Source organism: Ranitomeya variabilis, chromosome 6, assembly GCF_051348905.1.
Source record: "Ranitomeya variabilis isolate aRanVar5 chromosome 6, aRanVar5.hap1, whole genome shotgun sequence".
NCBI lineage: Eukaryota > Metazoa > Chordata > Amphibia > Anura > Dendrobatidae > Ranitomeya > Ranitomeya variabilis.
In genome coordinates, this window is record NC_135237.1 from 138707002 (window position 1) to 138719578 (window position 12577).

Below are 12577 nucleotides of genomic sequence, written 5' to 3' on the forward strand. Positions count from 1 at the left end.
CATGGTGTACCTAATAAAGTGGCCGGTGAGTGTATATATATATATATATATATATACACACATACACACTAAGGGGCTGTGCTATACATAAGTGAGTGCACTTTATACTAAGGGTGTGTTAGACATAATAATCAACAATAATGTCTACTTCCACCTTCCCGTTCCTAAATCCATTATAAATCCCCCTTCCTCCCATCCCAATCCCCCACACCCCTCATTGTCTTCCTCCCCTCACATCCCATTATTGCACTCTACCCCACCCCATGATTGCTTTTTTCACCACTTCCATTATTACTTTCTCCCCACCACCCCATTATTACCCTTTATTACTAATATTACAGGCAGAGCTGCGATAAACCACTCGCTCGTGCCTGTAATCCCCGGGTGCTGAAAGGAAAGCAGTGATCTATACTTACATTGAGTTGCGGTGATGCGCCCTCTGGTGGATGTTCTCATGAACTGCAGCCTGGGAACTTTTTCCCACGCTCCAGCTCCCTGAGTAGGGCCAAAGATGAAAGGTTGACCCCATTGACTAAAAATAAATCTGGTCAAAAACAGGGAAAGTCTAAAAGATTTAATTTTTGTTTTAAATATGGTAGTATGGACCAACAGATCAGATTGGCCATTAAAAAGAATTGGCACCTTTTGGAAAAGGACAAAGAACTGACAGAGGTAGCATTGAGAGGTCCCATAATAGCGAATAGGAGGAGTGTCAGATTGCGGGACAGACTAGTTAGGAATCGTGTGACGAAATCGAACACAAATTGGCTACAAAATATGACCCCTAAAGGTAATTTTAAGTGTGGGCATTGTTCGGTTTGTCCACAGCATCTGACAGACCGTCTCCTTCATATAGGATCTGTCTCATATGTAGTTAATGATTTTATAACCTGCAAAACAGATCATGTTGTCTATGTCTTGTTCTGCCCGTGTAAGTACTTTTACATCGGCAAAACTATTCGTCCGCTTTACATTCGTTTCAAGGAACATTGCAGAACGGTGGTGTCCGGAAAAGGAGTACCACGTCTTATTGCACATGTGAGAGAAGTACACGGAGGCCTTACGGACTGTCTTACCTTCGCAGGTGTCGAGAAGATAACACTACCGGTACAAGGTGGCGATCTGGACAATCTCCTTCTGAGGTGTGAGGCCAGGTGGATCTTGCGCAGCAATGCTATGGGTCCACTTGGTTTCAACGACAGGGTAGATATGTCGATATTCCTGTAGGCGGCGTAAGAATACCTATTGATACAGTCCAGTGCGCATGACCGTTGTAGAAGCGGGAGGTTTAATTCCATTTTCTGAAGTCCACAGTTGCGGCTTTCATTCATTCTGCCGGTGTTATGTCGCTTTCATGTAATGAGCACGAATTTGCTACAATATGATGTATGTTTAACGTTTTCCCATTCAGGATTATCTGCTTATTGTTTCATTTGTACTCCGTGATTGATTTTAATTGTTTTTATACAAATCCATATGTGTATCTCTTTGGTTGTGGGAGGTATTGGACTGACGGGGTGTGTCCGGCCGGCACACTATATCCGCTGTCAGTTACCTGCCACAATTCGACCCGTAGAAGCGCAAGACAGCGCGAAACGGCCGTAGTCCACCCCTGCTCGCACGAGTTGCCTCTCCCCCGGCCATGACCGTTATCTGGATGTTTTATCTTCAATAAAGGAACCATTTTCTATCGCAGGCGGTGAGTGCCCTCATTATTTCTTATGGACATTTTTTGTATTTAAAAGACTGTTTTTCTGGAAGGAGCACCCCGCAGTTACATGGTGTTTTGCAGCACAGAAGCCATCGTTGTTCCCGCAGTGGTTAAATGTGCGATGTTGACCCGATTGGGGTAGTGCCGCTATTTTTCAGCTTTTTGGACTTTAGTTGTTATACTTACTTGAGCTGAGCACACCCTGCATATACGGACTTTGTTGCACTGTCATTACGAGTGTGTTTAAGTATGGAACAGATGGAACTCACAGCTGTTGTTCCCAGAGCAGGATTGCAGGCTGGCCGGGTGGATGTGGACAATTACTTCAAGGAGTGCGAGCAGGTGGATGAGATACGCTCTTTGAGTACAAAGGCGTTAGAGTACAAAATGAATAATTTGGCAGAAAGAGAGATAAAATTATTTTGGACCAACAAATCTCTTAAGTCCTATTGTGACAGTGGAAGAGTTCCGCGGGGACTCAGAGTCTGGAAGCAGATTTCGCAGCACAACGAGGATGCGGCATTCCGCTCCGAATGGGAAAGTATTATGTTAAAGTGTTCTCAGGATTTATTGTCGCTGGTCTTAAAAACCAATTTAAAAAATTATGAGACCGTAAGTGCTGATCTGAATAAAACACAGGAAGAACTGCGAACAAGGTTTTATGAAAGCCAGTGGAGTGTCTGCCAAAAGAAATTGGAAAGCAGACTCATACCTATTCAGGCTAATACTAAACAGAGAAAGAGAGATAAGTACATACGCGACAAGGCTGACTTCGATACTGGCAGAATTTTCTCATGGAATGTTTCAAACGGATACAGTGGCAGGAATAGAAATACGTCGCATTGGAAAAGGAAATTAGGTCCGAACAACAGGAACCGCAATAGAGATTATCTCACCACTGAGTCGGAATCTAGCCTCAGTGACAGTGCAAGTGCGTTGACTGGTTCTCTTGAGATTCTCCCTACCACAGATATGGAAGCTACAGGAGCGTCGACCCCTTTAGGGCTAAAACCCGGAGGGGCGGAAGAAAAAGACAATGGAGGAGAGCAAAGGAAACAGCGGAAACGGAGACACGTGGCCTGGACAAAGAAGTATTAACCGTTGGAACAGAAGAAACAGTTATTAATCTGACTAGCCATGTATTGACACCCGATCATTTAAATTTGCTATCTAAGGGTTTGAATTATAGTATCCCAGAAGAATTTGACCTCACAGAGTTCAGGATTGATTTATTTAAATCTGTTAGAAAAATTCATCTTTTTAAAAAGTTTGTGAATAAAAGCGTTACTGGTGACATCATGGAAGGTGACATCCCATGCAGGATTGGCCCACTGGGGTTTATGGCAGGAACAGGAGCTTTAGCTGATGTAAAAGAGGATGCGGAATTGTTGTTAGGATTGGTAGAAGAGCCGAGTAGAGACCAGAATGGTGAAACTAGTGTGGGAGCACCCTTTAGAGGGGGCGTCCCTTCGAGATTCATGCCTGTTGTGTCCCCAGGTAATTTAATTGATCTGTTCGAAGTACAAGTCTTGAAAGACGTAGAGGCTTTGGTATATCATAAAGCTACCAATAACATCACGAAAAAAGAAGAAAAAGCACTACAAGAGATCAGATCTTGGGAAGATACTGTAGTCAGAGCAGCTGACAAGGGAGGCAAGATTGTCTTACTTTCTAAAGATTACTATATTAGTGAGGCTAGAAGACAACTGTCAGATGTGACTGTGTATAAATTACTCCCTGGAAACCCTTTACAGAAGTATAGAGGTCAATTAAGGTCTCTACTCAGAAAACATGTTGAACAAGGAACAATTTCGCAGAAGAAGGCTGAAAAGCTGTTGCCGGGGTTCCCCACGAAACCTCATTGGTACCACATCCCTAAGGTACATAAATCTGTCACTTGTCCCCCTGGTCGCCCCATCGTGTCTGGGATAGGGTCGCTCACTGAGCCCCTATCCCAGTACATCGATTGGTTATTACGCCCCATGCTTCAAAGTGTTCCTTCATACCTGAAGGACACCAACTCTTTCTTAAAAAGTATACAAGATTTTATCTGGCAGGAAGGTTTTTCGCTGGCGTCGATTGACGTGGAAAGCCTGTATACCAGGATTCCACAGTCCATGGGAGTGGAGACAATTAAAACTATTTTGGGTACGACAGATAAGAGTGACAAATTTATTAGTTTTATTTGTGAGGGTTTGGAATTTGTATTGACCCATAACGTTTTCACATTTTTGGATGATTGGTACTTACAGAAGGAAGGTACCGCGATGGGGACCCCGGCAGCATGTACTTTTGCGAATTTGTTCCTTGGTTTTTTTGAGGAGAAATATGTCTACTCTGAAAGTAATGTTTTTTTGCGGCATATTAAGTTTTTCCGCAGGTATGTTGATGACATAGTAATAATCTGGGACGGTACCGAACAAACCTTTCAGGCGTTTGTGAGGTACCTGAATCTGAGCAATGACATGAATATGACCTTTACTTCACTGTTTGGGGGCCTTCGTCTTGAATTTCTGGACGTACTGGTTGAGATTAAAGATAACAAGGTATGCACCTCCCTGTTTAGAAAACCAATTGCAGCTAATACACTTATGCATTTTAACAGCTATCACCCGCCACACACCAAACGGGCTGTACCTTACAGCCAGTTTCTAAGAACCAGTAGGGTTAACAATACTGAGGAAGGTTTCTGTCGCCAGGCAATTGAAATGAAAAAGAGGTTTGAAGATAGAGGGTATCCAGAGGGATTGCTAGCATCGGCCCTGAGTAGGGCCAAAGATGAAAGGTTGACCCCATTGACTAAAAATAAATCTGGTCAAAAACAGGGAAAGTCTAAAAGATTTAATTTTTGTTTTAAATATGGTAGTATGGACCAACAGATCAGATTGGCCATTAAAAAGAATTGGCACCTTTTGGAAAAGGACAAAGAACTGACAGAGGTAGCATTGAGAGGTCCCATAATAGCGAATAGGAGGAGTGTCAGATTGCGGGACAGACTAGTTAGGAATCGTGTGACGAAATCGAACACAAATTGGCTACAAAATATGACCCCTAAAGGTAATTTTAAGTGTGGGCATTGTTCGGTTTGTCCACAGCATCTGACAGACCGTCTCCTTCATATAGGATCTGTCTCATATGTAGTTAATGATTTTATAACCTGCAAAACAGATCATGTTGTCTATGTCTTGTTCTGCCCGTGTAAGTACTTTTACATCGGCAAAACTATTCGTCCGCTTTACATTCGTTTCAAGGAACATTGCAGAACGGTGGTGTCCGGAAAAGGAGTACCACGTCTTATTGCACATGTGAGAGAAGTACACGGAGGCCTTACGGACTGTCTTACCTTCGCAGGTGTCGAGAAGATAACACTACCGGTACAAGGTGGCGATCTGGACAATCTCCTTCTGAGGTGTGAGGCCAGGTGGATCTTGCGCAGCAATGCTATGGGTCCACTTGGTTTCAACGACAGGGTAGATATGTCGATATTCCTGTAGGCGGCGTAAGAATACCTATTGATACAGTCCAGTGCGCATGACCGTTGTAGAAGCGGGAGGTTTAATTCCATTTTCTGAAGTCCACAGTTGCGGCTTTCATTCATTCTGCCGGTGTTATGTCGCTTTCATGTAATGAGCACGAATTTGCTACAATATGATGTATGTTTAACGTTTTCCCATTCAGGATTATCTGCTTATTGTTTCATTTGTACTCCGTGATTGATTTTAATTGTTTTTATACAAATCCATATGTGTATCTCTTTGGTTGTGGGAGGTATTGGACTGACGGGGTGTGTCCGGCCGGCACACTATATCCGCTGTCAGTTACCTGCCACAATTCGACCCGTAGAAGCGCAAGACAGCGCGAAACGGCCGTAGTCCACCCCTGCTCGCACGAGTTGCCTCTCCCCCGGCCATGACCGTTATCTGGATGTTTTATCTTCAATAAAGGAACCATTTTCTATCGCAGGCGGTGAGTGCCCTCATTATTTCTTATGGACATTTTTTGTATTTAAAAGACTGTTTTTCTGGAAGGAGCACCCCGCAGTTACATGGTGTTTTGCAGCACAGAAGCCATCGTTGTTCCCGCAGTGGTTAAATGTGCGATGTTGACCCGATTGGGGTAGTGCCGCTATTTTTCAGCTTTTTGGACTTTAGTATATATATATATATATACACACATACACACTAAGGGGCTGTGCTATACATAAGTGAGTGCACTTTATACTAAGGGTGTGTTAGACATAATAATCAACAATAATGTCTACTTCCACCTTCCCGTTCCTAAATCCATTATAAATCCCCCTTCCTCCCATCCCAATCCCCCACACCCCTCATTGTCTTCCTCCCCTCACATCCCATTATTGCACTCTACCCCACCCCATGATTGCTTTTTTCACCACTTCCATTATTACTTTCTCCCCACCACCCCATTATTACCCTTTATTACTAATATTACAGGCAGAGCTGCGATAAACCACTCGCTCGTGCCTGTAATCCCCGGGTGCTGAAAGGAAAGCAGTGATCTATACTTACATTGAGTTGCGGTGATGCGCCCTCTGGTGGATGTTCTCATGAACTGCAGCCTGGGAACTTTTTCCCACGCTCCAGGTCATATGAGGACATCCACCAGGGGGCGCATCACCGCGACTGAAGGAAATGTAGGTCAATGACCTACATTTCATTCATTCGCCGGGGATTACAGGCACGAGCGAGTGCATTAGCAGGGCTCCTGCCTGTAATATTAGTTAACCCCTTCAGATGGATTACTTCGTGGGACGAGACGGTTCACCAGAAGGTATGCATCTTGTGCGTTTATTATTTTTCCAAGCGAGGGTGTTCCTGATGGATTGAGAGAACAATAAATTATTACAACAACCGCTGTGTTTATTGCATTAAACTACTTTTAAATCATGTGTGTGTGTGTTTTTTAACCCTTTCATACAATTGGATTGATAATGGATAGGTGTCATAATTGACGCCTCTCCATTATTAATCTGGCTTAATGTCACCTTCCAATAGCAAGGTGGCATTAACCCTTCATTACCCCATATCCCACCGCTACAGGGAGTGGGAAGAGAGTGGCCAAGTGCCAGAATAGGCGCATCTTCCAGATGTGCCTTTTCTGGGGTGGCTGGGGGCAGATGTTTTTAGCCACGCGGGGGGGGCCAATAACCATGGACCCTCTCCAGGCTATTAATATCTGCCCTCAGTCACTGGCTTTACCATTCTGGCGGAGAAAATTGCGCGGGAGCCCACGCCAATTTTTTCCGCAATTTAACCCTTTATTTCAGCAGCTACAGCGCTGAAATTTTGCACATACACACTACTAACATTAGTAGTGTGGAATATGCAAAAAAAAAAGGGGATATGAGATGGTTTACTGTATGTAATCCATGTCTCATATCCTGTCGGGTTTGTGCAGGAGAAATGAAAAGCCGGCAATTGAATTACCGACTTTTCACTAACACCGCTGCGTATTTCTCGCAAGTCACACTGCAGGTCCGTGTGGAATCCGTATTTTTCTTGCCCCCATAGACTTTCATTAGCGATTTTTTTGTGCAATACGCTGACAAACGCAGCATGCTGCGATTTTGTACGGCCGTAGAAAGCCGTATAATACTGAACCGTAATATACGGCTAATAGGAGCAGCCCCATTGAGAATAATTGTGCCGTATGTAATGCGAGTTTTACAGACGTAGTTTCTGCGCTCTTACGTCCGTAAAACTCGCCAGTGTGACGCCGGCCTAAGACTGAAGCCTGGTTTTCTGGGTAGATTTGAATACCTCTCTTCAAAGCCTGAATTTATGGGTAGGTAGGACCCTGATGCAATTAAAATCACACAAGCTGGAGGGCGGAGTGCTCGGTCAGAGAGCTAATATACAAATGGCAGAATACTGACTGGCACTGCCAAGCAAGTGTGAACAGGAGCATACTAGGAGCAGCGATCTCCACATACAATGAACAAAAAAAAGTTGCACTCTACTTACCCAGAACTGCATGAGGATGAAAGGGATTACAGAGCAGCAGATGGTTTCCAGGATCTGAATAAAGGCAGTGACCTGAACCCCTTTACAACATGCGCTGTACTAGTACGGCGCATGTCGTGTCTCCCCCTTTGATGTGGGCTTCAGCACTGAGACAAAAAAAAAAAAAAATCGAACATACACATATTTGATATCGCCGAGTTGAGAATCGCCCGATCTAGCAAAAAAAAAAGGATTAACCTGATCGCTAAACGTCGTAGCGAGAAAAAAATTCAAAACACCAGAATTAAGTTTTTTTTGGTCGCTGCAACATTGCATTAAAATGCAATAACGGGCGATCAAAAGAACATATCTGCACCAAAATGGTATCATTAAAAACATCAGCTCGCCACATAAAAAATAAGCCCTCACCCGACCCGAGATCCCGAAAAATGGAGACGCTACAGGTATCGGAAAATTTGCGCAATTTTTTTTTTTTTTAGCAAAGTTTGGAATTTTTTTCACCACTTAGATAACAAATAACCTAGACATGTTTGGTGTCTATAAACTCATAAGGACCTGGACAATCATAATAACTGGTCAGTTTTAGCATTTAGTGAAACTAGCAAAAAAGCCAATCAAAAACAAGTGTGGGATTTAACTTTTTTGCAATTTCACCACACTTGGAATTTTTTTCCCATTTTCTAGTACAAGACATGGTAAAACCAATGGTTTCATTCAAAAGTACAACTCGTCCTGCAAAAAACAAGCCCTCACGTGGCCATATTGACGGAAAAATAAATAAGTTTCTGCTCTGGGAAGGAGGGGAGCGAAAAATGAAAATTCAAAAACGAAAAAGGGCTGCGGCGTGAAGGGGTTAATGACTTTTTAGAATATGTTGGTAGGCAGGCATGCTTCCCATTGTGTTCCTTTACGTCACTGAATTGTAAGTCGGGGATGCTCAGCAATGCTGAATTGATCCAAACAAAAAGGCAAATTGCTAAGCATCTTCTCTTAAAATTTTTATTTGTTGATACTCTAAGCACTGCAAAGTACCGGTCCAAACTAATGCAAGTCAGAAACTGCATAACTGAGCTGAAGTTTACTGTGTACAAAGCAGAGGTTTTCTTGCACATTGCAAGTCCAAACTGCCAACCAATGGAAGCATCAACGGCCCAGAAGGGAAGGGTGAAGAGCAACAGCAAATCTGCCACCGCTAGGTTCAACAGGTAGACATCAGACTTGGTTTTCATTTTATTATAATATTCTTAAATGGCAACCCCTAAGGAATTTCCAGCTATACCCATTCAGCTATACCCAGCATAAACACCACAAAGTAAAACACTAAGAAAAATAGAAGCAAATCTCTGGATGTCATGCTTCGTGTAAAGTTCTTCATAAGGGTATGTGTCCACGTTCAGGATTGCATCAGGATTTGGTCAGTATTTTACATCAGTATTTGTAAGCCAAAACCAGGAGTGGGTGATAAATGCAAAAGTGGAGCATATGTTTCTATTATACTTTTCCTCTAATTGTTCCACTCCTGGTTTTGGCTTACAAATACTGATGAAAAATCCTGACCAAATCCTGATGCAATCCTGAACGTGGACACATACCCTAATTCTCACAATCAAAAGCTGTGTGATTTAAATTTTCAGTAGACCAACATTTGTGACTTGTCTGTTTTTACTTCCCTATTCATTATAATGCAAATGGCGGAATGTAGAGAAAAACAGATTAATAATAGTAATACTAATTTCAATTCTATAGCCCAACATATTCCACAGCACTTTACATTTTAGAGGGAACTTGTACAGACAATAGACATTACAGCATAAGAATAATCACATAGATCAAAACAGATACCAAGAGGAAAGAGGACCGTTCTCCCAAGCTTACAATCTATGAGGAAAAAGGGGAGACACGAAAGGTGGATGGTAAGAATTGCTTTCGTTGTTCGGACCAGCCATAGTGTAATAATCGGGTGTTCATGTAATGCTGAATGAACCGGTTATTGGCCTAAGTATGTAATAGTACAGACACAGAGGACTATTAGGGTACGTCTCCACGGTCCGTTTCGCCGGCGGGATCGCCACAGCGGCGAAGCCGCTCGGCGCTAAGCCCCGCCCCCTTAATGGGACGCGATGGTGCCGGATGTGTACAGTACAAATCCGGGATCATCGCACCCCTCGCCATAGGGCCCTGTGATATGCCTTGCGGGGATGCTGCGTCCCCGCAAGGTGTACGGACATGCTGCGTTCTGAAAAGACGCGCAGCATGTCCGGAGTCGCAGGGCCGCCGCGAGCGGGTTTCCACGCATAGTGGAGACGGGATTTCATAAAATCCCCTCCACTATGCTGGAACATCTGGACGCTGCTTGTTTGACGCTGCAGCGTCAAACAAGCAGCGTTTACTGACCGTGGAAACATACCCTTAGGGTATGTGTCCACGTTCAGGATTGCTTCAGGAATTGGTCAGGATTTTATGCAGGTAAAATCCTGACCAAAACTGCACCTGAGGTCACTGGCAGGTCACCTGCGGTGTACCTGCGTGTTTTGCTCATAGTAGCAACATGCTGCGTTTTGAAAAAACGCACCGCATGTGCGTTTTCGCTGCAAAAACGCATGCGTTTTTTAACGCATAGTGGAGTCAGGATTTCATGAAATCCCCTCCACTATGCTGTAACATCTGGACGCTGCATTTTTGACGCTGCGGAAAAACGCAGCGTCAAAAACGCAGCGTTTCCTGAACGTGGAAACATACCCTTAGGGTATGTGTCCACGTTCAGGATTGCTTCAGGATTTGGTCAGGATTTTATGCAGGTAAAATCCTGACCAAATCTGCACCTGAGGTCACTGGCAGGTCACCTGCGTTGTCCTTGAGTTTTTTCTGCTATGTAAGGACATGCTGCATTCTTAAAAGACGCGCCGCATGTGAGTTTTCTCGGGTGTGCCCATTCGTCTTTTACTGCATAGTGGAGACAGGATTTCATGAAATCCCCTCCACTATGCTGTAACATCTGGACGCTGCGTTTTTTATGCATGCTGATCAATGCTGCGTCAAAAACGCAGCGTTTCCTGAACGTGGACACATACCCTTAAATGCATAAAGCATGTGAGAACATGATGTGAGGAACCTGGTTATGGTAAAAATTTTGAATGGGCAACACAGGGATAGTTAGATTAATGTGTTGAGGCGGTAGGCGAGTCTGAACAAATGCATTTTTAGGGCACATTTAAAACTGTGGGGATTGGTGATTAATCGTATTAACCTGGGTAGTGCATTCCAAAGAATTGGCGCAGCACGTGAAAAGTCTTGGAGACGGCAGTGGGAGATTCTGATTATTGAGGATGTTAACCTCAGGTCATTAGCACAATGGAGGGCACGAGTAGGGTGGTAGGCTGAGACGAGGGAGGAGATGCAGGGTGGTGCTGATCCGTGGAGTGCTTTGTGGGTGAGGGTAATAAGTTTGGATTCTGGGGTGGATGGGTAACCAGTGTAATGACTGGCACAAGGTAGAGGCATCAGAATAACGATTGGTGAGGAATACGATCCTGGCTGTAGCATTCAAGACACATTGGAGAGGGGAGAATTTGGTAAGAGGGAGACCGATTAGTAGAGAATTACAATGAATGACTATGAATGAATGAATAAGAGAAACAGTAAGAGTTTTTGCAGAGTCGAAAGTAAGAAAAGGTCGAATTCTAGAAATGTTTTTGAGGTGCAGATAACAAGAGCAAGCCAGTGATCGCATGTGGGGGGTGAATGAAAGCTCGGACTGGTGACCGCAACGTACTAGTCACTACAACGGCAGTTTGCAATTTTCACTTGGCAACATTCATTGCGGCTTGTTTCTGGAAAATACCCATGGATTCAAAATCGGCACTACACCTGTAGATAAATTCCCAAAGGGGTATAATTTCCAAAATGGGGTCACTTGGAGGCTCTGTATATGGAGTCCACATACTGTTCTATGAAAGTCTGCCCTGCAGGAGGCAAATAGAGCTCCTTTCCACCTGAGTCTCTCCATCTGGCTAAGTAGTACTGTACAGCCACATATGGGGTATTCCTACATTTAGTAGAAATTGTGGGACAAATTATGGTGCCATTTTTATCCACTTCTTGTGTGAAAATGTAAAATCTGGGTCTAAAATAAAATTTTGGTGGTAATATAGTAAATGTAGTTTGGTGGTAAATAGTTATTTTGTCTTCACTGCTTAATGGTATAAAATTCTGTGACACATCCTTGGTGTCAATATGATCACTGCACCCTTAGATTAATTAATTGAGAGGTGTAGTTTGTAAAATGGGTCTCTTATGGGGGGTTCTGCTGTTCTGGCACCTCATGGGCCCTCCCAGTTTGTCATGGCACCTGCAAACCATCACAGTAAAATCTGGCGCTCCTTGCCTTCTGAGATTTGCACTGTGCCTGAAAAATATTGCCGATTACATGTAGGGTATTGGAGCACTTAGGAAAAAAATGAGCCTTAGCTTTGAATAAAAAATCCTATTAACCCTTATAAAAATTAAAAACAATTTTTCCTGAAAAAAACAATCTTAGAATGACCAGGTTATGTTGAAGCGTTCCAGAGTTATTACTGGAGTAGCCCAGTCATTAATGTGTAAATCACCTTCGGGGGTAAACGGGTGAAAAAGTATTAACCAAATGTATCACACTACAGTTCAATAGATAAACGAAATAAGTACTCAATGTTTAATTCAGGAGGCAACAATTTGGTCTCATATACTTTTCATCCTCCACTGACAGTGCACTGTGGGTGTCGGATTCCTTGGTAGAGATAAATGCAAATGCATATTTATATATATATATATATATATATATATATATATATATATATAGTTTCATAATGCATTAGGCTGGTATCAGATGATAAAATAATCAGAC

General features: G+C 43.2%; 1 pseudogene; it reads right to left on the reverse strand.

Annotated features, from left to right (window-relative positions):
* Window positions 1-4194: 4194 nt before the first annotated feature.
* LOC143783233 (uncharacterized) overlaps window positions 4195-12577 on the reverse strand; it is a 151757-nt pseudogene continuing 143374 nt past the window's right edge.